The following is a 26195-nucleotide window of genomic DNA, read 5'->3' as shown; positions in this document are numbered from 1 at the left end:
CAAAAAATGAACATTAATATATAAATTAACTCACTCAATCCTAGAGATTTTGGCCATTTTTCACAATTGGTAAAATTTTTAAAAATTAAAATAAACTTTATATAGGGCAATATCCACTAAATGTGCTCAAAGCGCTTTACAGGGGTTTCCTGGTCAACAGCAACATTATAATGTAGGACGGGACATGACGCCTGTAGGCGATATTACAATTTTTCGGACAAAGACAACGCTGTTAACGACCAGGTACTCATTTTACACCTGAGTACGGTGAGAGAATGTGAGTAAAGAGCCTTTTCCAAGGACTCAGCTATGCGCCGAGCACGAGGCTCGAACCCAGGACCTTCCGATCCGAAAGCGAGTGTCATACCACAAAACCACATAGCCGCACAAAAAAATGTATTAAAATGAGCATGTACATCAATAATAGTAATTATTCAACTAACATTAACATGCAAAAACAAAAATAATTGGTATTGAAACTACGCCTATAATAATTTGTCTCAGAAAACGTAATAAATAGGCATGGGGTAAAAGTAACTTGGGTAAACTACGGATATAGTCGGTGTTAGGGTTGAGTGAGTTAAAACATGGAATGAAATATAACAAATTTTTCAAAAAGGTTTATTTGTAGACAGTTGCCAATATAAATCATACATCAGCTTAGAATTTCTAATTAACAAAACATAAAAACGAATCATATCGATGTGTATTTATTTGCAGGTCTGAGAGACCAAGTTTTTATGCTTATCATTGTAAAGTAAATAAGATTCTCAAGCCACGCAAAATATTGCTTATCACAACAATGTTGCGAAATCAAGCCCAAAATAGGAAATAATAATTTAATGTCAAAATAATTCAGAAAAGAGAGTGGAGCAGGCACTTATGTTGATAATAACAAGAAATGAAGTGAGTAGGAAAGTGCCAGAAGACAACAGAGAATATAATCTTCGCGGCGGCGATGTGGGGTTCGAACCCGCGACCTTACTGGTACGACAACTCCGCCTGGCCGGGGAGATCGTGACTCTACCGTATGTGCTATTCTCTGTTGTCTTCTGGCACTTTCCTACTCACTTCATTTCTTGATGTCAAAATACTGGGTCTAATCTCCGTGGAACCGATCTTCTCGTTTAAGAGTTATGACATTATAATTTCTAGCCTAAATATTTTATGCAGGTCGCCAATAAAGATATTCCGTCCTCGCTCTTTTACGCCCTGTAATGATAAAAATCTGTCAATTTATGCTGTCAATAATTCATAGATATGCCACCTTGTGATTCAATAAGAAACCCATTCAGTGTTAGTCCTCAAGAGGACTGGTTTCACACTTCCTAGTAGTTTTGTACCTGAAGAAAGGAAGGTGTGACGTCACTATTTATGCCGGTGCTAAAATATGCACGAAGAGCTTTCGCTATCAGGCTGCTTTTGTCTTTGATTTGCTTTTGTCAATATTCTTGTGCTTTCAGAATAGATTATTGATTAGGGCGTGGTCCTTGTCTTCTTTTAAATCGCTAGCTTTTTTTCAAACTGTTATTTCTAAAAAACATGCTATAGATATAGGTTAAAAGCGATAGCGACAGAAAAAGACGAAAAAGGAAACGGTGTGACGTCACATCTTCATCACTTCCGGTTTTAAACTCCTTGATCAATAATTCTATTTTTCATAATGGCATGAACCTCACATAAACTAGTGCAATTTGCTTAAGGCATATTGCCTATTATTATTATCATTTGACCCGATTTAAAGTGAATTTAATATGTGATCTATCGTCCCTGAACGGTGAAATGTCGGGGTGGAGTGGAACAGATTTCAAAGGTGATATTAAAGTTATAATGAGCAATATTTATTTAATTAATTAGATTGACAGTTTAATTTCTGTGACTTTAAGAGATTATGTTCATTGTCGACTCAATGAACCGTATGAATATAAATCAAAGTAATACTAGACATTTCAAGATCCTTTTACTTTTTCTTCTTCAAGTACCAAGTCTGTGCCAGACATCGGTGATCATGGTACGCCATTCATCTCTCTGATCAAATAACCTCAGAAAACCAATATCACTCTTCTCTTTCTTTGTCACCCAGCTGTTCAAACTATTCAAATATATTTTTCTGGGTCTACCTTTACTCTTTTTACCTTCTATCTTTCCTGTGAGAGCAAGATGTTCAATACATTTATGTCGATTTAGGTGCCCTAAAAATTTTATTTGTCTTTTTCTTATTGTACGAATTAATAACCTTTTAGTTTCAGCTTGCTCTAATACTTCTTCATTAGTTTTCTTCTCTATTCATGAGATTCTTAACATCCTTCTAAGAAACCACATTCCTGCTGCCTCCAGTTTCTTTTACTAGCGGAGAAAATAACATGCAAAATATTTCTCTGCTGTCTGTCAGGGTTTTAAGTGACGAATTAATGTTTATATTGTTTTTTGTTCTTTTTTTTTTTTTGCTGAAGATGGATTTTGAGCCCAAAACGCTCCGTGTTTGGTATTTTGTTCTTTTCCGAAGTTGTTATAATCATAATTTTTGTTCACTACGTTAAATCAACATAGCACAAGTTTCATTATGAATTCAAGTTTAGCATCCAAATTAACCCGAAATTATTCAAAGATGGACCAAAAAAAGAAGAATATTTTGTCATGATTTTTCACATCATACATTAAATTAGAATATCCAATAACCAAATAAGGGCAGATAACATCAATATTATTCCGCCCCTCACAATGTTTACAATAGGGAATGAGATTAGCGAAAGAGTAGCGTCCCTTGATTGGACGTCACCTTACAGAGAGAACGTCAATTTGGTTTTGAAGTGTCTCAAGCCGCTTTCACCGGAAGCGAAGACGAGAGAAGCATGCGCACAACCAACATGACGTTCTCTCTCTAATAACTTTTCCACAGACTATGGGTGACGTCCAATCAAAGGACGCTATTCTTCCGCTAATCTCATTCCCTATGATAATTTGTGACGTCAGATTATTAAACGTTGAATTGAATTTCACTAAAGTTAGAGTTTTGGAAAAAGAAGTATCTCGCCTATCATTTAAATGTTTTTGAAAATGTCTTTTACTCAGAGATGACGAAATCGAAATTTGATTGAGGGGTAGATAGAATAAAAGATTTCTTACACTTTTGCGTTTATGCAAATTCTTTTACTTTTGTTCCTTGTGTGTGTGTCCGGCCTTTCCATCGAAACCTATTGGCATATTTCTTTCTCAAACATGGGCGTACATATTTACAGAATCACACACACATACACACACACACACACACACACACACACACACAAACACACATAACTATACCCTGGTTAGATGCCATTTCCATTGTAAGTAACATTAGTAATGATTTAATTAAAGATTAATACCACACTACAATCATCTTAACATCTAACCGTGAGACGCTTGGAGTGGAAATCCATCCAATTTTATTCATTCATAGAATAACAAAGGAAAAACAACAACAAAAACCAAAACAAAAATAAAAAGCACAAAACAAAAACAAAATCACCAAAAAACCCCCCACAAAAACAACAAACAAACAAAAAACAAATAAACAAACAAACATAAGCTTATATCTATAGCGCAAACGTGCTCAAATCACTTTTCAAGGAGCCCTTAGTCAATAGCAACACTTTATCTGTAGGACAAGCCATGAATGACGCCTAGCCGATATTATGATTCTATTCCGACAGACACAACGCTATTCACAGCCACGTACGGTGAGAGAATATGAGTAAAGAGCCTTTTCCAAGGACTCAACTATGCGCTGCTCAGAGCGGGACTCGAACCCATGACCTTCCGAGCCGAAGGCGAGTATCATACCACGAGATCACATAGCCGCAAGCCTACCTTCTACCAGAATGCTGAAATATACGAAATTTTTAAAACAAGTCTTAAAAAGGTGTTATATGAAACAGTGCAGGATAAAGTCAACCCCAAAATCAGCTTCCCTCCCCAGAACATTGTTCTATTTAACCCTCTCCTTACCAGCCATTTTCAAGATTTTCCCCAAAACTTCACACCCAACTAACACATAAATATATTCTTATTACTCAAAAACAATAGCAGTAAGTTCTTGTGATACATAATTCCTTTAGTAAAACATGCTCTACAACACACTGTTCATTTTCTTTAAATTTAATGATGTACAAAAGAAATTTGAATAAGGAAAATGTTGGTTGTATCGTAACGAATGTGACGATTTTCTTATAGTTGGTAAGGTGAGGGTTAAATAATACTGGTAACGATTTAATATAAGATTAGGATCACTCTTCCAATCTAATCAAAGTGTTTTGGAGTGCAAATCCATTCAATTTCCTATCACAAAATGACTCTCTTTTCTAAACGGTCTACCAGTGTTCGAAAACTGTAACAAACTTTTTACCCTTGGACAAGATGAAACAACAAACAAACATAATGAGACATATGAAAATTGACTACTATGTTGTCTTCGATCAACCGGCGAAAAAACGCCATCTGATGTTCACTCACTGTTTTCATTTCTATCTTTCATGGACGAATAAAACAAGGGACATAACTACAAAATATGACAACAAAATCAAAAAGTAGAACGAGGTCTCTCTCTCTCTCTCTCTCTCTCTCTCTCTCTCTCTCTCTCTCTCTCTCGATTTTCTACAACCAGGAATCTGATATTGACCAATTTAAAAAAAAGGAAAAAGAATCTAAACATATCTATTGCGCATTTTCAGGGATTTACCATGCTCAATGCGTACTTTTATACTCTCTTATTATTCTCAACACTCTTACACTACATATTGCCAGGAAATGTTTCTCATCTAAGTCGAGCGAGGTAATGTGTTTTCCCCAAGGACACAGCGACGGAATCGGAAATTTCCACGATTACTGTCACTCTACTGACTACACTCTTACCATTACTCGACTTTCGTTAAGACACGTTCTAAGTCGCGAAGCATTCAGAAGAAGAAAAAATCGGTCGAACGCAATGCAATGTAAGCCAGAGGTCTTAGAGAGCACTCAATGTGAAATCAGTCTCCGTTCACTTGTGCGGCTATGTGGTCTAGTGGTATAACACTCGCTTTCGGATCGGAAGGTCGTGGGTTCGAGCCTCGCGCTCGGCGCATGGTTGAGTCCTTGGAAAAGGCTCTTTACTCACATTCTCTCACCGTACTCAGGTGTAGAATGAGCACCTGGACGTTATCAGCGTTGTCTTTGTCCGAAAAATTGTAATATCGCCTAACAGTAACAGGCGTCATGTCCCGTCCTACATGTTAAATGTTGCTGTTGACCAGGGACCCCTTGTAAAGCACTTTGAGCACATTTAGTTGATGTTGCTCTATATAAAGCTCGATTATTATTATTTTTTAAAAATATATATCCTGAGACAAATGTCTAAAAATTACGTCACAATACAAGGCGACGATAGTCAAAAGAAAGTCTACAATAAATAGGGTTGAATAATCTGATGTCACGTCCGCTCAGCAACGAGTATCTTGGTTCTAGTTCTAAACAAAGAAAATCGGTACTTTTTATTCTTCATGCTGGCTAGAACTTTTTCACATGTCATGTGATCAGAATGTATAAAATTCAGAAAATGATCAGATTTATAATGTTTTTCTTCTGTATTTCATAAGGGCGTCCGTTTAGAACCAGTTACTAAGTTACTATGCGTCATTACGAGGGAAGTGACGGCACGACTATTGAACCGTAGCCATCGTTATATTATAGCCTGATAATGAAACCCAAAAGGAATGGCAGTTTGACGTCATTATTTGGTTTTTGCACCGCCTTGTGAGTTGTCGTTAGTTGAGCTCATGGAAACAAGCTATTTCATTGGTTGAACTATTGAATACAACTCACGGTTTGTTTTCTTTTGTGGCAAAAGACTGGCATTTTGACGTCATTTTTGGTCAGTATCAGGCCATAACTTTACGAAGGCCACGCTGACACTGACCAAAAAATGACGTCAAAAAGCCAGTCTGTTGCCACAAAAGAAAACAAATCGTGAGTTGTATTCAATAGTTCAACCAATGAAATAACTTGTTTCCATGAGCTCTACTGAAGACAACTCACTAGGCGGTTCAAAAACGAAATAATGACGTCAAACTGTCAGTCCTTTTGGATTTCAGTGTCAGGCTATAACATAACGATGGCTACGGTGTCAGGCTTCGAGTCGACGAAGGCTACTACGTGAGCCATGTCTGTTTACGTTCGTGCGTGTCACGCGCCTCCTCGATTGCCTCATCAGACGCCTGTAATTCAGGGAAAATGTCTGAAATCTAAGACTTAAATCTCAGATACTTCTTATCTCTTCCCATTTCCTGACCCAATAAATGGCTAAAATGGTCATCGATACCAACGCTATTTTGGAATCGTCTTGAGTCCTTTTCTTTCTTTTTTTTTGTTTTGCTTAACTCTCTCCTTACCAGCCATTTTCAGGATTTTTCCCAAAACTTCACACCCAACAGACACCAAACTATATTTTTTATCACTCAAATACAATAATAGTAAGTTCTTTGTGATACATAATTTCTTTAGCAAAACATGCTCTACAACACACTGTTCATTAAAAAAAAATAATTATGATATACAAAAGAAATTTGAATGAGAAATATGTGGGTTGTATCGTAACGAATGGGACGATTTTCCTGTGGTTGGAAAGGAGGGGGTTAAAAGTAAAAGGATAAGATACAATTATCGGTCAACTCTTCAGCCGGACGGGCTGTGATTATACACTCCACGAGCCCCACTAATACTGGCATGACGATAAAGGTTTGGTAAAACAAAAGTAAACAAAAACAAAATATACCAATGATGTTGTCATTGACCCTGTCCTTAACAGCCATAGGGAAATCGTCGAATATACATATATATATATATTTATATATATATATATATATATATATATATATATATATACATATATACACCAAAAGTAGACGTGTAAGAGTCATATTAATTAACTTCTCTATCGATATCCTCCTTTTCCTCCTCCTCCGTATCATCATCATCATCATCATCATCATCATCATCATCATCATCATCACCAACATCATCTTCATCATCACCATCATCATCTTCATCATCACCATCATCATCATCATCACACACCACATACATCATCACCACTCATCATCTCATCATCATCATCATCATCATCATCATCATCACCATCATCATCATCATCATCATCATCATCATCATCACCATCATCATCATCATCATCATCATCATCATCATCATCACCATCATCATCATCATCACCACCATCTCGCCCCTCATCTTCTCTTTTCTTTCTTCATACATATATTATTTGTTATTTTTATTCTTGATATCATCGTCATTTCTATTCCAGACACAGGAGGTCACCCAAAGTACACATCCATAGACCTCACAGGAGGTCACCCAAAGTACACATCCAAAGACCTCTTTGATTAGGATCTTCCTTTCATGTTAGGTTGAAAATAAGAGAAAAAATATTTTTTAAAAACCCAAACTGATTGTATTTAAATTATGTCTGAAACCCATGGGGTGTTTACATTCTATTTATAGCTCAAATCACGTGACAAGTCATACATTTCTATTCTAATTTGGCGATGTTCAACAACGTCTGGGGTGAAACCTGTAAAAAAAAGCGAAAACATTTTTAAATGGAAAAGTTAACCCTCTCCTTACCACCCATAGGAAAATCGTCACATTCGTTACGATGCAGCCAACAATTTTCTTAGTCTGATTTCAGTTCGTTATAAATAGTTATAGCCATAAAAACTTGACATTGTATTACAAAGCTCATTTCTCTGAACAAAATGTAGAATATACTCGCTGCTAATCTGTTTGAAAAAATCTATTTTTGTGTTGAGTTAGTATAAATTTTTGGGGTTAAATTCTGAAACTAGCTGGTAAGGAGAGAGAGTTAAGAAACGAAAAAGAAGCATGTGTTTTTATAAAAAAGCACATTATTGGCGAGTTTTTACATTGCTGTAAAGGATAATTTTTTTCTGTCGGTTTCAGAGTGTTTCCATAACTGGTGTTTATAGCTAAACCTCAAAATCAATATACATTATGGAGCATAAGGTAATCAATTAAGCTCCATCTTCGTGTTCAATGTTTATTAAATAACGGAAATGCAGTTCCTAGAATAGCATGCAAAGATGTTATGAAGAACGGAACATAACACTTTGGTTTGTAGACGTCGATAGATCCCACGCCGAAAGGAACACAATGCATGTTGAACGAATAAATTAAATATGCAGCCTCGTTATAACATGGTTATCTTGAGGCTGCATAACCCTGTTATAACCTCTCTTGTCCTGTTGTCAGCTAGGTACATATATTTAGATATATTATCTAAGCTTACAATTACAAAGACACTTTTCTTTTCAAATAACCGTGCTTTTTTACGTACTACCAATCGGGGTTACTTAGGTCAACCGGGGTTACTTAGGTCAACCGGGGTTACTTAGGTCAACCGGGGTTACTTAGGTCAACCGGGGTTACTTAGGTCAACCGGGGTTACTTAGGTCAACCGGGGTTACTTAGGTCAACCGGGGTTACTTAGGTCAACCGGGGTTACCTAGGTCAACCGGGGTTACTTAGGCCACTTAGTAGAATAAAAAAAGGTTGCTTTTAAAAAAGTTAAATTCATGAGTGCTTATTAGATCTATTGGGTTCTAATTATTTAAAAGATAAAAGCTACATGTAATTTATCTTTTAAAATAAGCAGTCTTGTTTTCAGTATGTGGCCTAAGTTACCCCGGGTGGTCTCAGTAGCCCCAGTTGACGGCTACCACATTATATTGGATAGGTGTAAAATATCTGGTATAAAGAAAACAATTAAAAGTCACGTTAGTTATAATACCACACCATCTCTTTGATTGCTGAATGTCGTATCTTATTTTTTTGAAATTTCAATTTTGAAAACTTATTGGCCTGTCTCAGACAATCCTACTCACCCGCCATTTTCGGAATGTTACAGGTCAATAAAAAGTTACAAGCACCAAGAAGTTTTTGTTTTGTGTTGTTAAACAGCGGATCTTTTCATTTTACAACATTCAGCACTCTAATTATAGGCACAAGTGTGTGGGTTAACCAAACATTACTTTTGCCTGAGGAAAAACGTAAGCCCCCTAGTTGGTAGAGTATTCGCTTCACATTCAAAGGGACTATGTTCTATTCCTGGGTGCAGTCGAGACTTTTTTTACTGACCCTGTTGTCTACCTAGCAGTGATTGACTCGCTGGGTCTGTAGATATGATGAAAAATACTTTCTACGTTAATTTGTGTATTCTTGTGCTGACGGAGGGTTTGTACCCGAAACGTCCATTGTCTGTTTTGTTCCCATACGAAGCCTCTCCATTTTAACTCTTTAGTTAGTATTTTCACGATCACCGGCTTCAGGCATCCCCTTCCGTTTTCTACTTTTGCGATAGACTAGCGTTGTATCCGAATGATAGCAGGCAATTTTTATTGTCCGTTTCTCTCTGGCTCCACGGGCCTAATGGCTCTGAAGGACTACTTAATACAAAGGGCAGATACTCTGTCTGTAAAAACAACAACAAAATACACCGTCATTTCCTTTTTTCAACAGGCAATACGCTTCAACAGTCGTAACGTCACTTCCCTCGTAATGATGCATGGTAACTTAGTAACTGGCTCTAAACTATCGGAATAATAGCGGACGCCCTTATGAAATATTTCTCCGACGAGCATAAAAACGTATCCAGAGGAAATAAACAACATTATAAATCTGATTATGCGTTGACTTTTACACATTCTAATCACAAGACATATGAAAAGTTCTAGCCAGCATAAAGAATAAAAAGTGCCGATTTTCTTTGTTTAGAACCGCGATGGCCGCCGTTGCTTGGCGACGTGACATCAGACTATTGAATCCAATTTCACCGGTGGGGTAAACAGTCGATCCGAAAAAAACTACAGACGTCCGGCATCGTCTGTCTGAAGACGGAAGCTGTTGGAATTTATCTTTATACACACGTGATAATCGATTTAATGTTTTTCAATACGTTGCATAAGAAGTCCTCAAAGATTGCTTTTATTGAAAGAGCAACGATTTAGTGGGGCTGCAAATCATCGATGTTTGGGCGTGCGTAATGGGCTGCCATCAGCCCTAATGTGTGTTGCATTTTTAAAAATGTTGTCGTCAGTGCAGTAAGGTCTTTGATGTTAGGCCTCACGTGTGTCGTTGTGGTGTAGTAAAGGAAGGTGAAAGAGGGTGACGGAGGGTGAAGAAGGGTGAAGGAGGGTGAAGGAGGGTGAAGGAGGGTGAAGAAGGGAACATTTTATTTTCATATTTAAACAGCTATATACATTATGGGGTATGCGGTAATCAAGTTAGCTCAATCTTAGCATTCAATAGTTCGATATGTAAATAGCGAAAATAGTTTTAAAATACATATAATATAGGCCTACATATTGTAAAAATGAAGATCATCAACCCCCAATTTGCTCACTTGGACAACATGGGTGATTCCTGTTGACATCAGACATCTTGTTTGATCAATTATCTAAATTCCTTCGTGGAATGCCTGGGCGACGATATCTTATGATGTCGTGGGGGAAGGGCATCAATTGTAATAATAATAATAACAATATAATAATAATAATAATAATAATAATAATAATAATAATAAATAATAATAATAATAATAATCACAACAACACTAATAATAATAATAATAATAACAATATAATGATAATAATAATAATAATAATAATAATAATAATAATAATAATAATAATAATAATAATAATAATAATAATAATCACAACACAACAATAATAATAATAATAATAATAATATAAATAATAATAATAATAATAATATATAATAATATAATATATAATGATAATAATAATATATATAATGATGATATTATATATAAAACGATGATGATGTATGATGATGATGATGTTTAATGAGTGATGACGACGACGACGATGATGATGATGATGATGATGATGTGATGATGATGATGATGATGATGACGACGACGACGACGACGACGATGATGATGATGGTGATGATGGATGATGATGATGATGATGATATGATGATGATGATGATGGAGAGATATGATGATGATGATGACGACGACGACGACGACGATGAGATGATGATGATGATGAATGATGATGATGATGATGATGATGATGATGAATGAGATGATGATGATAATGATGATGATGATGATGATGACGACGACGATGATGATGATGATGATAAACGACGACGACGACGACGATGATGATGATTATGATTATGATGATGATGATGATGATGATGATGATGATGATGATGATGATGATGATGATGATGATGCTGATGATGTAAAAGACTTTGGATAAGATAAAGATCTGAAAAAGTGTGAATAAAACATTTTCAGACGAAGCAGAGAGAATCAATATACAAATTTAATTTCTTGTATTTTTCTCTCTGGTTTGTCTGTGACGATTTCCATCTACACTTTTTTATTCAAATCGTTATCTTACATCAGTGCCTTCGCCCTAATGTGTCTCTTGGAGTAAGAGCAAAGTACGAACAACATTATTCTCCATCTGATTCCATTTTAAAACAATAATAACGGAAAGGAACTAGAAAATGAAATGTTCATCTCAAAAGAAATACGCTGGTGTTGCAAGAAGCTTCTTCTTTACATCGATATTGCGCATAATATTTCCAGCGTTAGTAATCTTTATGAATAATTAGATACAAGACGTTATTTGCATTTGTTCTGAATAAAGTTAAGAAGCTTATGTGTTTGAGTGAAATAAATCTATTTTTGTATAGGTCGGGTGTGAAGTTTTGGGAAAAATCCGGAAAATGGCCGGTAAGGTGAGAGTTTCAAAAGGGAATAATGTCGGAATGGATTGGAACAAAAAATGTATTTAGAAGAAAAACAAATTATAATATAAATTTAGATTAATTCGATGTATTGAATAATACGCCTCAACTGTCATGATGGTACTTCCCTCGTAATGACTCATGGTAACTTAGTAACTGGCTACAAAATATCAGAACAATGGCGGAAATATTTCTCCGCCGAGCATAAAAGTGTATCCAGAGGTGAAAAACATTATAAATCTGATCATGTTTTGACTTTTATTCATTCTGATCTCACGACATGTGAAAAAGTTCTAGCCAGCATGAAGAATAAAAAGTACCAATTTTCTTTGTTTAGAACCACGCTGCTCGCCGTTGCTGGGCGACGTGACATCAAACTATTGAATCCAATTATTGTGGGTTTATTCCACACAATGACGGGTAGAACTCAATCACATGTTTCATATTTTTAGTCAAACATTCAATTTCCTGCATCCAGTTTATCCCGACCTAATACCGCTTTGAAGAAATGGGTCACATTTTATAGATAATAACGAAAATCATCAAATTATCGGGTTTTGGGCAAATATATATATTTATTTATATATATATATATATATATATATATATATATATATATAATTTTAATATTTACCACAATGTTGGACTCAGTCTACATCGATGTTTCAGGCCTTTTCAGCCATCGTCAGGATAATAAAGTATTATAATATAATATAAAGTCCTATATTTTAGTCACCTCTAATTATTTTTGCGAGTCCTCCCACATGAAGAACGCCAGATTAAAATGTATGACAATGGTAATATAATATAATATATTATTGACCGACTAACACCTCCCTTACCAATTTAATGTCCCTAGCGGCTTAACTCGAAATCGTATATTGAGTTATTAACATTGCCCAAGGTCTTTTATCTGCTTCGATTTCATTTTATTGCTTTAAATCTAACATAGGGCTTGTATTCCCTAGTTGCCACCCCCCCCCCCCCACCAAAGTTATATTTCTCCTTCTTGCGCATACGAGGGGCAATATATATATATATATATATATATATATATATATATATATATATATATATATATATATTGATGCTATGTGTCTAGGCGAAATGATCACAACGTCTGCCAGCCGGATGTATAAGTACCAACACGCAAAACTATGTGTAATCTTGAAGGTTTAAATTCTGATTAATAATATGATTCAGTGAGAACTATACACTGACAGGGTGTCTAAAAAATAATAAACACAGATCCGAGTGACGTCAATTTCGTTCCTTCCTTCTAGAACCGCCCGTTTGCTCTGCTGCTCAAGTCATGACTAATTCCAGATTCAGGATTCCAAAAACAAGTCATGTATGAAATCATGGACCCGATCCACCTTGTCATTTATGAAATTGCATTAACTATATCCACCCTCCGTCTCCCCCCCCCTCCCCCCTTTCCCCAAAAAAACACACAACCACACGCACACAACACACACACAAACACACACACACACAAACACATACACATACACACACCCTCTCTCTCTCTCCCCCCCCTCTCTCTCTCTCCCTCTCTCTCTCTCTCTTTCTCTCTCTCCCTCTCTCCCTCTCTCTCTCCCGCTCTCCGTCTCCCTCTCTCTCCCTCCCTCTCTCTCTCTCTCTCTCTCCCTCTCTCTCTCTCTCTCTTTCTCTCTCTCCCTCCCCCCCCTCTCTCTCTCTCTCTCTCTCTCTCTCTCTCTCTCTCTTCCTCTGTGTGTGTTTATGATTATAGGCATAAAGATAATGTGCCTTTGATGTCCCCTTCTCGTGCTCACGTGACATTACACTAATTAGAATCGTGTACACTGGAGTGCCTTGGCTGGGAAGTCTGCCATACGTACGATTAATGAAGTGAAAGGGACTAAAAACCCCTCGCTTCAAAACGGTATTAAGTCAGGATGACTAAGATGCTGAAAATTAAATTTGTAGCCAGAAATATTAGACTTGCGTTGAGTTTATTAACGTTATTGAGGAGAATGAATATCATATTTCAGGTTGCTGAATACCAATCATTCATAATTTTGACCAGTTTAAATTTAATTTGACTTTTTAGCATCTGGTCCATCCCGACATAATACCGTTTTGAGACGTTGGCTCACAATTGGATTCAATAGTCTGAATTTCTTATCCAAGCGCGCACTATCTATAGATAGTATGCACTTGGCTAAGAAGCTCACATCATTGCCATCCGGAAGTATAACAGACCAACACACAAAACTGTGTGTAAACTTGAACGTTTATTGTTTGCTTAATACAGTTTAGTGAGAATTACTCATAAACGCGGATAGCAAAAAGCAATAACAAAGACCCGAGTGACGTCAACTTCGAACTATCTATATCCGGCTGGCGGATGTTATCAGAATTTTAGTTAAACGCATAGCATCAATAAATTCAATTTTTAGAATCCAAGACACCTCGACTTTACACCATTTTGTAGCGATTGGTGACAAAGTTCGGAAAGAAACTGAGAACGACGTCGGATTCGAATCCTGGCATGTCACGTGTTGGTGATTTCCGGAAATCGGTTTATTACTTTCTGTTTTATGTAGCGTCAAATAGGATAAAAAGATAAAATAAATGTGCTTTATTCACACGTTTATGGCTGGAACCAACACGCTAACTATAAAGTGAATGTCACCATCTCGTCACGATATTGTCGAATATCCAGAAAACTGAATTTAGAATTGGATTCAATAGTCTGAAGACACGTCGCGTCACCCAGCAACGGCGGCCATCGTGGTTCTAAACAAAGAAAATCGGTAATTTTTATTCTGAATCGTGCTGACTAGAACTTTTCATAGGTCTTGTGATCAGAATGTGTAAAAGTCAAAACATGATTAGATTTTTTGTTTATTTTCTTTCCTCTGGATACGCTGTTATGCTCGAGAAATATTTAATTCGGCCATTGTTACGATAGTTTAGAGCCAGTTACTAAGTTACCATGCGAGGGAAGTGACGTTCCGACTTTTGAAGCGTATTGAAGTGAAAGGGAATACGAACTTTGGGCTATTGTTTTTTTTTTCTAAAGTAAGATATTAATCCCCCCCCCCTTCCCCCAATAGTTAATAGAATTTAACTGCAAGGTTCATATATTGCGGTTATATCAATTGATGGTTCCTCTGTGACCTCTTGTTGCTATGCCTGTCAAGCTATTTTCATGGATGCCTTTTTAACTATTATCTACTTTACTAAACGCATATCTAGTAACAATACTAGTACCTATCTAATTCATAAAAAAACTTTTCATGAAAACTAAAGACCAGTGTATCGATCATATCTGTTAATCAAAGCAAAGCGCCGGTATATTGATTTACATAGAATTTGTAAGGGATTTTTTTTCTCTATTGGTTTTCAAGAAATGACATTTAATTAAAAACCTTTATTATATCCAGCTCGGAATTTGGCCGTAGTACTCGGGGATTTTCGTGGTAGTGAGGACTGTTGTGATGGGTATCAATATTTTATTTTTATTTTTTATCTTTTATTTTTAATGACAAAAACTGATTGGAAACGTAAAAGTGATGGTGATAGTGGTAGTGATTATGGTAACAACAAGATATGAAGTGAATAGAAAAGTGCCAGAAGACAATAGAGAATAAAAATTTTTTCGCGGCGGTGGTGGGGTTTGAACCTGCGACCTTATTGGTACGACAACTCCGCCTGGCAGGTGAGAGCGTGGCTCTACCGTGTGAGCTATCCACGAACACAAAAATATTCGTTTCAAACTCAAAGTCATTACTAGATCCCTCTCTCACCCACTTCTTGAGACCACCGATTCGTTCGTACACCACCATCGCGAATAATTTTGACCAGCAGTTAAGCTTAATAGCCAATATTCTCAACACAAACATATAACATAGAAACGATTGAGACATTGAGTATGCTCCGGTGTATGGGGTGAATTTTTAATTCAGAAAAGTGAGTGGAGCAGGCACTTATGTTGGTAACAACAAGATATGAAGTGAATAGAAAAGTGCCAGAAGACAATAGAGAATAAAAATTTTTTCGCGGCGGTGGTGGGGTTTGAACCTGCGACCTTATTGGTACGACAACTCCGCCTGGCAGGTGAGAGCCTGCCAAAAAATTTTTATTCTCTATTGTCTTCTGGCACTTTTCTATTCACTTCATATCTTGTTGTTACCAACATAAGTGCCTGCTCCACTCACTTTTCTGAATTAAAAATTCACCCCATACACCGGAGCATACTCAATGTCTCAATCGTTTCTATGTTATATGTTTGTGTTGAGAATATTGGCTATTAAGCTTAACTGCTGGTCAAAATTATTCGCGATGGTGGTGTACGAACGAATCGGTGGTCTCAAGAAGTGGGTGAGAGAGGGATCTAGTAATGACTTTGAGTTTGAAACGAATATTTTTGTGTTCATGGATAGCTCACACGGTAGAGCCACGCTCTCACCTGCCAGGCGGAGTTGTCGTACCAATAAGGTCGCAGGTTCAAACCCCACCACCGCCGCGAAAAATTTTTTATTCTCTATTGTCTTCTGGCACTTTTCTATTCACTTCATATCTTGTTGTTACCAACATAAGTGCCTGCTCCACTCACTTTTCTGAATTAAAAATTCACCCCATACACCGGAGCATACTCAATGTCTCAATCGTTTCTATGTTATATGTTTGTGTTGAGAATATTGGCTATTAAGCTTAACTGCTGGTCAAAATTATTCGCGATGGTGGTGTACGAACGAATCGGTGGTCTCAAGAAGTGGGTGAGAGAGGGATCTAGTAATGACTTTGAGTTTGAAACGAATATTTTTGTGTTCATGGATAGCTCACACGGTAGAGCCACGCTCTCACCTGCCAGGCGGAGTTGTCGTACCAATAAGGTCGCAGGTTCAAACCCCACCACCGCCGCGAAAAATTTTTTATTCTCTATTGTCTTCTGGCACTTTTCTATTCACTTCATATCTTGTTGTTACCAACATAAGTGCCTGCTCCACTCACTTTTCTGAATTAAAAATTCACCCCATACACCGGAGCATACTCAATGTCTCAATCGTTTCTATGTTATATGTTTGTGTTGAGAATATTGGCTATTAAGCTTAACTGCTGGTCAAAATTATTCGCGATGGTGGTGTACGAACGAATCGGTGGTCTCAAGAAGTGGGTGAGAGAGGGATCTAGTAATGACTTTGAGTTTGAAACGAATATTTTTGTGTTCGTGGATAGCTCACACGGTAGAGCCACGCTCTCACCTGCCAGGCGGAGTTGTCGTACCAATAAGGTCGCAGGTTCAAACCCCACCACCGCCGCGAAAAATTTTTTATTCTCTATTGTCTTCTGGCACTTTTCTATTCACTTCATATCTTGTTGTTACCAACATAAGTGCCTGCTCCACTCACTTTAGTGATTATGGTAATGGTGGTGGTGGTAACGGTGATGATTGGGGTGTAGGGATGATGGTAATATTATTAATGTTATTATTATTGATATTCTTCTTCTTCTTCTTCTTCTTCTTCTTCTTATTATTATTATTATTACTATTATTATTATTATTGTGCGCATTGTTGTATTTTTGTGTGGTGTATCATTTTATTTTTTGGTTCCATTTACCTTTTTTTTTTCCACTTTCATGTATGTTGGCATCAAATTGTTGATTTATTGGCGAAAGCCTAAGATTGAATAAACTTTGAAACTTTGTTGTAACTGCGGCTTTGTGGTCTAGTGGTATGACACTCGCTTTCGGATCGGAAGGTCCTGGTTTCGAACCTCGCTCGGTGCATAGTCGAGTCCTTGGAAAAGGCTCTTCACTCACATTCTCTCACCGTACTCATGTTTAAAATGAGTACCTGGCCGTTAACAGTGTGTCGGAAAAAAATGTAATATCACCTAACAGGTGTCATGTTTCGTTCTACACGTTACGTGTTGCTGTTGGCCAGGGACCCCTTTTAAAGCGCTTTGAGCACATTTAGTGGATATTGCACTATATAAATGCTCTAGTAACTGCTGTTGTTATTGCTACTGCTACTACAGCTGTTGTTATTGTTATTTTAATTTGAACCAGAATTGCTACAGAAATTCATTAAGAAAAAACAACAAAGATTTACCTTTTGTCTTGGAATTTGAAATAAGTTAATTATCCATATTGTAAACATAAATATCATTATAACCATCTTTTGTCGAATAAATAGATATGTGATATATATATATATATATATATATATATATATATATATATATATATATTATTTTAACATTTGTGACCCTCCATGTCAAAGCGGTATTATGTCGGGATCCACTCGGTTAGGGAAATTGAATTCTTTGCCACAAATATCAAACTTGGGTTTCATTTCTGTACGTTATGCTGGAGTATAAATACTATTTCTTGCTTTACAAAAACTTCTAAGGTCCAATTTCTCATCATTCTATCTCTAAATTCACTTTTTGGGGTCTGACTCATTCCGACATAATACCGTTTTGAGACGGAGGGTCACATTTACCAACATTGTGGTAAATATTAAAATAATAAAATAATAATTCGCTCCATTGCTACAGCACTATTCGTACCATATTTGTATCCAACACGATTCAATATATATATATATATATATATATATATATATATATACATACATACACACACATATTATATAAATATATATTGAGTAGGCGGACTGCTTTGATACTCGTCAAATTGGACTAATTTGCTCGGGATGCATCGATTTTAAAAATACGGGTATGTGACCTACAGCTATGAAACGGTGTTATGTCTGGGTGTATCAAATGCTTAAAAGGGCTGCTAAGTGTGGTCTTGTGGGGCATGACACCCGCCTTCGGAGCGGACGATCCATGGTTCGAATCCTGTTCTGAATTTTTTTTAAAAAGCGAGTTTCAAGTTTTAAAAATTACCAGTGATGGGAAATTTCAGATTTTGTCACATTAAGCAACTAAATTAATTAGAAATTATTGTCAATCAAATAGACAGAAATATTTCATTCAAGTTTCATACGTGAAACAGACCTGTAAGAGGCAGACAAGAAAATTGTTTTAAAATCATTCACGGAACATCCAACCCCCCCCCCCCCAAAAAAAAAAAAAAAAAAAAAAAACAAACAAAAAAAAAAGCCACAAACGCCTAGGTTTTAAGTCAATATGCTTATATAAAGTTGCAAATAATGATGATTAAAAGAATAACACAATTGTGGCGATATTGTCGGAGATACGTTATACACACACACACACACACATATATATATATATATATATATATATATATATATATATATATATGTATATATATATATATATATATATATATATATATATATATATATATATATATATATATACCATAACCCTCTCCTTACCACCTATAGGAAAATCGTCACATTTGTTACGATGCAACAGTCACTTTTCTCATCCAGATTTCATTTCTTTTTGCTATAGCTATAAAAACTTTATATTCTGTAATAGAGCCCATATTGTCGAACAATATTATGTATAGAATTAGAATTTGCTTGTTGCTTTTCTGTTTGAGTAATAAATGTCTGTTTTTGTGTTGGGTGGGTGTGAGGTTTTGGGGAAAATTCTGAAAATGGCTGGTAAGGAGAGGGTTAATCAGCTATTGGATATTGGTTTAAATGATTCCGTTGAGGTCACGACTGAAAGAGGCCGATGACCGTTGTTGTGTCTTCAGCCATGATCTATGTCGTCTGCTTGCTTTCCTCCCAAGAGAATATATGATTCGAATCGCGTCTCACTGCAACGAATGTGGCCAAATTCCATTTCGAGCCAATGCACTGGTATTTCCTGCGTCACATGATCTAGTCTGTGATATGTAGATAGATCTGTCTATCAATTTTGTTTCTTTTCTATCTCAAGACATTTTGGAAGCAAATCTTACTTATTCAATACCCTTGGAAATAACATAACAGATTGAGCTCTATATAGCGCAATATCCACTAAATGTGCTCAAAGCCATTTAAATCTAACCAATATCAAGTAGAATAAATGAGGTTAACGTAACTCTTCTCTTTGTTACAATGATATGTAGATCTATCTATCAATTTTGTTTCTTTTCTAGCTCAAGACATTTTGGAAGCCTTTCTAATGAAATACCCTTGGAAATAACATAACAGATTGAGCTTTATATAGCGCTATAGATAGGTCGAAGATGACGTCACCCAGGTCTTTGTTATTGTTTTTTGCCATCCGCGTTTATGAGTAATGCTCACTGAAAAGTATTAACCCGACTATAAACGTTCATGGATACACACAGTTTTGTGGGTTGGTCCGTTATACTTCCGGATGGCAATGTTGTGAACTTCTTAGCCAAGCGCATACTATATATATCCACTAAATGTGCTCAAAGCACTTTACAAGGGATCGCTGGTCAACAGCAACATTTAACATGTAGGACGGGACATGACGTCTGTTAGGCTATATTACAATTTTTCGGACAAAGACAACGGCCAGGTACTCATTTTACACCCGAGTACGGTGAGATAATGTGAGTAAAGAGCCTTTTCCAAGGACTCAACTATGCGCCGAGCACGAGGCTCGAACCCAGGATCTTCCGATCCGAAAGCGAGTGTCATACCACTAGACCACATAGCCGCAGATGTGTTTGTGTTCTTTGTTTTTACTATCGTATAGAATAAATGATGTTGACGTCACTCTTCTCGTTGTTACTGGTTTTAGATCGTTATTGGGTGATTGATATCTCATAGTTTTCGACCTTTGTTGGACTTTCGTTCCGACGGTAACCCCGATTATGAGAGGTCTCTCTCTCTCTCTCTCTCTCTCTCTCTCTCTCTCTCTCTCTCTCTCTCCGAGGTCACGAAATATACAATATAGGTTTAAAAAAACTATATTTTAACACCCGGAAGTTTTCTATAACGATCATTTTAAAAGTTTGATTCAAAGTATCAAATAAATATCACATTGTTGTGTATTATTCCGCTGGCTTTGTATTGTTAATGATGTACCAAGTATGGTGACCGATTTAACTCCTCAACCCTAACACCGACTATATCCGTAGTTTACCCGGGGTTACTTTTACCCCATGCCAATTTATTACAATTTGTCTGAGACAAATTATAGGCGTAGTGTCAAAGCTTATGTTTTTAGTTTTTGCATGTTAATGGTAGTTGAATAAAACTATCTATGTTCATGCTCATTTTTAATACATTCTTTCCAATTTTGAAAAATAGAAAAAATCTCTAGGATTGAGTTAAAGAGATGAAGGTTCATTTTAATTCTAAATTCCTCTGTCGGGATCAGATCCATCTCTACCGTCGTGATCTTATTCGCAGGTCTAAAAACCCAAATTGTTATAATAGATAGTATGCGTTTGCCTAAGAAACTCACAACATTGCCATCCGGAAGTATAACGGACCAACACAAAAAAAAAAAAAACTATGTGGAACCTTAAGCGTTTATAGTCTGGTTAATACAGTTTAGTGAGAATTACTTATAAAAGCGAATGGCAAAAAAAAAAAAAAATAATAATAACAAAGACCTGAGTGACGTTAACTGCATTCTATCTATAGTTTCAATGTTGTAATGGAAATGCTCTGAAACCAAGGCAAAATGATATCCATTACAACAATGTCAAAACGAGTCCATATTAACGTCCGGTTATCAGACCTGAAAATATGTTCACGTCGACTCCTACATAATTCTATTTGAGACGTTTCCTTCAAATATAGATCGATTTAAATAGAACTCATCCTGGCAAAATACTCTCAAACGTGGGATTTTGAGTAGTCCCAGATTTGAGAGATTTTTTTTGTCAAGATGAGGGTCATTTAAATCGATCGATATTTAACCCTCTTCTTACCAACTATAGGAAAACCGTCACATTCGTTACGATACAACCAACATTTTTCTTATTCAAATTTCTGTTGTACATCATAAGAATTAAAGAAAAGGAACAGTGTGTTGTAGAGCTAAAGAAATTATGTATCGCAAGAACTTTACATGTTTGGATGATTAAAAATTGATTTTTGTGTTAGTTGGGTGTGAAGTTTTGGAGAAAATCCTGAAAATGGCTGGTAAGGAGAGAGTTAACCCTCTCCTTACCACTCATAGGAAAATCGTCACATTCGTTACGATGCAACCGACAATTTTCTCATTCTGATTTCTCTTGTACATCACAAAATTCAAAGAAATGCTTCGACTACAGCTAAAAATACTAAACACTGTATTGTTGTCGAGCTCACTTGTTACTTTTTGTTTGAGTAAGAAAAGTCTATTTTTGTGCTGGATTGGTGTGAATTTTCGGGGGAAATTCTAAAAATAGCTGGTAAGGAGAGGGTTAATTTTAGGGAAGAGTTTTCTGGCCAATTTTTAAAAACTCGAATTGTTTCCTTAGTACGACAGTCAAGGAGACTAGTTGACCACGATCCCATCAAATAACAACTGTTGTCTTTTACGATGTCTCCGACATCAAACTTCCGATTTTGATTGCGATGGCCCTGGGGGAAATCATTGACATAACGTCTATTTTCAAACAGAACATAAAGCTTTTAGTGTCTTCGTCTCAAAGGTTTGGTTTCTTCATAATAAAGATTATTTCTAACGTCATGGTTATTTTATTTATCGGTAAATAAACTTTGAATAAAACGGGGAAAAAAAACAAAAAACAAAACAAGTGGGTGTTCAAAGCCATTGACAAATGTTGAGATGTCAACAAGAAGGATAAGCGTTAATGATAGAAAGAACGAAATGGTGACCCATCGTCTCAAAACGGTATAATGTTGGAACGGAAAAGATTATTAAAAGCCAAATTCAATGTTAAACTGGTCAAAAATATACATTGTTGGCATTATCACCCTAAAATATGGTATCCATTCTCCTCAATAAAACATACAAACTCAACACAAGTCTGATATTTCTGGCTATAAATTCAATTTTCAACATCTTAACCAGCCCGACATAAAATCGTATTGAGGTGGTAGGTTCGAATTAATGTTTATGTTTTTTAGTTGTCAAATAAAAAGTTTCTCTAGACGAACGTTTAAATCTAAGTTCAATAATTAGTTTATGACTTTCATCGACAGTTCGATATTCAATCCAGCAGGGTACAATGATATTATAAAACGCTATTTTTCAATGGCATATTGAGCTATTATATATATATATATATATATATATATATATATATATATATATATATATATGTAGCGCGATATCCACTTTATGTGCTCAAAGCGCTTTACAAGGGGTCCCTGACCAACAGGAACATGTAACATGTAGAACGAAACATGACGCCTGTTAGGCGATATTACAATTTTTTTTCCGACATAGATAATACTGTCAACGGCCAGGTACTCATTTTACACATGAGTACGGTGGGAGAAATTGAGTAAAGAGCCTTTTCCATGGACTCTACTATGCGCCGAGCGAGCGAGGCTCAAAATCAGGACCTTCCGATCCGAAATCGAGTGTCATACCACAAGACCACATAGACGCATAGTATCTATAGACCCACGCATTGTCAGACGCAGTGGAGAATACATAATGCTATTACGCCATTATCTCCTTCTTCTTCTGTCGGTTCAGAACTTCCAAGATAACCGGACCGTATTTTCTTTCATATCTGATATTATGAGATGGGTTACGATCTGTTAGTTCTGGTCTGACTTGGAGTTACACAAGAGAATGAACAGGATGAATGAAACACCACAGATGTGGTATTTCATTCATCCTGTTTTTTTTGGTTTTTTTTTGTTGATAAAGGGGAAACCCGAAACGCTCATTTGATCTGTTTTTGTAATTAAATTGAAGCTTACATTCAATTTCTCATTATTATTTGTTTCTTCGAGCTTCGAGAAGAACCGAGTTAAAGAAAAATAAACATCGACTATTTGAGCAATGAAGACTAAAACATATGATAAATTGAAATTGAATTGTCAAGTGCTGAGCCATTGCATAAACTCTCTCCTTACCAATCATTTCAGTATTTTCCCAAAAATGGCAGGCTTACCCAGCAGAAAAATTGCTTTTTTAAACTCAAACAATCTCTCTACAAAACAACTTTATGTTCTTCTTATCATTAAACAACGATCATTGTGATGTACAAAATAAATCTGAATAAGAAAAAATGTATATTGTGTCGTAACAAATGTGACGATTTTGCTGTAGGTGGTAAGGAGAGGGTTAATAGCCGGTGGAACCCTGTTTCATCCCCCTCTTTCAGCTACATAAATATCGCTCATTTTCTGGCGTTGCACCGATGCTTACGCCGGTGCGATGCAAAAGGGAGATAATTCATGAGAATTATTCTTATCACTGTTTTTAGCTGATTGATAATATTGGCCCAGGCAGCCAAAGGAACAAAAGCCAGTGTCCGCTTTTCTCTCTAAATTATACTTTCGTGCCATTAACATTAACAAAGGCTCTTCGAATCGATTTTCAAAATGAAATAGGCCAACACTGGGCCATAAGGCTAATTTATGCCCGGGGCCTATAATCAACATTGAATTTGATGTGGTCGCAGATTATTTGGCCCCATCCTCTCTGGGGGCCTCTCGCCTCCCTCCTCCTCCTCTCTCTTACTCTCGTCACGTTAAAGGTATCTATTCATCTCTCTCTCTCTCTCTCTCTCTCTCTCTCTCTCTCTCTCTCTCTCTCTCTCTCTATCTGTCTGTCTATACCATCTATCTATCTATCTATCTATCTGTCTGTCTATCTACTTACCTATCTTTCTATCTATCTATCTATCTATCTATGTATCTATCTATCTATCTATCTGTCTATCTACCTATCTATCTTTCTATCAATCAATCTATCTATCTATGTATCTATCTATCTATCTATCTATCTATCTATCTATCTATCTATCTATCTATCTACCTATCTATCTTTCTATCAATCTATCTATCTATCTATCTATCTATCTATCTATCTATCTATCTATCTATCTATCTATCTGTCTGTCTGTATGTCTGTGTCTAACCGCCTTTTTTTCTTCTTACTTTTAAAATCGGTCTCTCACCCCCCCCCCCCTTCTCTCTCTCCCTCCCTCCGTCTGCCTCTCTCTCACTCACTCTCTCTCTCTCTCTCTCTCTCTCTCTCTCTCTCTCTTTCTGTGTTTGTATCTGTTTCTCTCTCTCTGTATGTGTCTTTTCATCTCTGACATCTTTCATCAATCAGTTTCTCTTCGCTTCACATTTATTTATATTCCTCCGCCATACTGATTTTTTACCTCCCTCTCTCTGTTTCTCCCTTTACCTGTCTGTCTGTCTGTCTGTCTCTCCCCCCCCTCTCTCTCTCTCTCTCTCTCTCTCTCTCTCACACACACACACACACACACACTCCCCCTCTCCCCCTTACATGTGATTCCAGAAGCAAAATGTCTTAATAATATATTTTATATTTATTCTTTATCTCTCCACAGATCTCCCAAACAGTTCCAATATTCAATCTATCCCAACTTTACGTCACACGACATTCGTCAAATAGTTATTCGGACTATCACATCTTTTTACCAGGTATGTTAAAATAAATCTATTTTCATGTGCGTCCAGTCGTCTAAAATTGGTATCCATGCCAAGGCCAGGTCCATGCTTAGAATTAAAAGTTAAGCGAAATTAATTGATTAAATTTGAGTTATGATCAATTTCTTCATTGCTGAGATGGGTTATTCTTTTTTCACTTAGATTAAAATAAAACTATTTTCTAATACGACTAGCTTTTAAACATATATGTGACAGTTCATGACATAATCAGTCGGAACGTGAAATTTTGGATTTGCATTTTTTCCCCTTTTCTGAAAGAATATGATCTCCAGAGCATTTCAAGATTTATTTGAAGTAAATCAAGTGATTTTTCATGACGTTAATGTCAGATGTATGGGAAAAGTATCCAGCAACTTTTCTCAAATTTCATACTTTTTCAACTTGACTTGCTGTAAAAAAATATTTAGAAATGAAATAAAACTTTGATATTTCATGAAGATGTTCAAACAGAGTTGATTTAATCATTTATGATAAGAACTCATTTTTGATAAAAATTGACCTTCTAACTAAACTTGACAATATCTCAGTTCAAACGTTTTCACCATCCGACTGATTATGTCATTCACTGTAACATATTTCATTTTATTCAGTCACATATTAAACATGAATGACACGAATGATCCCTAATATTCTAACTTTACTTGCCTAGTTATTTAATTGAATTCCCTCTGGAGAATAGCGCTTCCATTTGACATCTCCATCTGGGACAGTCTTGGACTACATTCAATAGATAGAACAAAGTTGCCGTCACTCGGGTCTCTGTTGTTGTTGTTTTTGTTTCTTTGTTTGTTATTTTTTTTGTTGTTTGTTTGTTTTTTTTGTCATCTACGTTTATTAGTAATTCTCACTTAACTG

General features: G+C 36.3%; 1 protein-coding gene across 2 annotated transcripts in view; it reads left to right on the top strand.

Annotated features, from left to right (window-relative positions):
- Positions 1–26195, top strand: part of LOC144967052 (synaptotagmin-7-like) — a 684381-nt gene that overhangs the window by 134745 nt on the left and 523441 nt on the right. For both annotated transcript variants that reach the window (XM_078903835.1, XM_078903834.1), the window contains exon 3: positions 25220–25313. The gene's annotated coding sequence lies outside the window, so the exon portion shown is untranslated. The remainder of the gene's footprint in view (positions 1–25219; positions 25314–26195) is intronic.

This window comes from Berghia stephanieae, chromosome 3 (assembly GCF_034508935.2).
Source record: "Berghia stephanieae isolate SIO BIC M18660-M18661 chromosome 3, UCSD_Bste_1.3, whole genome shotgun sequence".
Taxonomy (NCBI): domain Eukaryota; kingdom Metazoa; phylum Mollusca; class Gastropoda; order Nudibranchia; family Aeolidiidae; genus Berghia; species Berghia stephanieae.
This window is presented reverse-complemented; position numbering and strand designations above follow the sequence as displayed.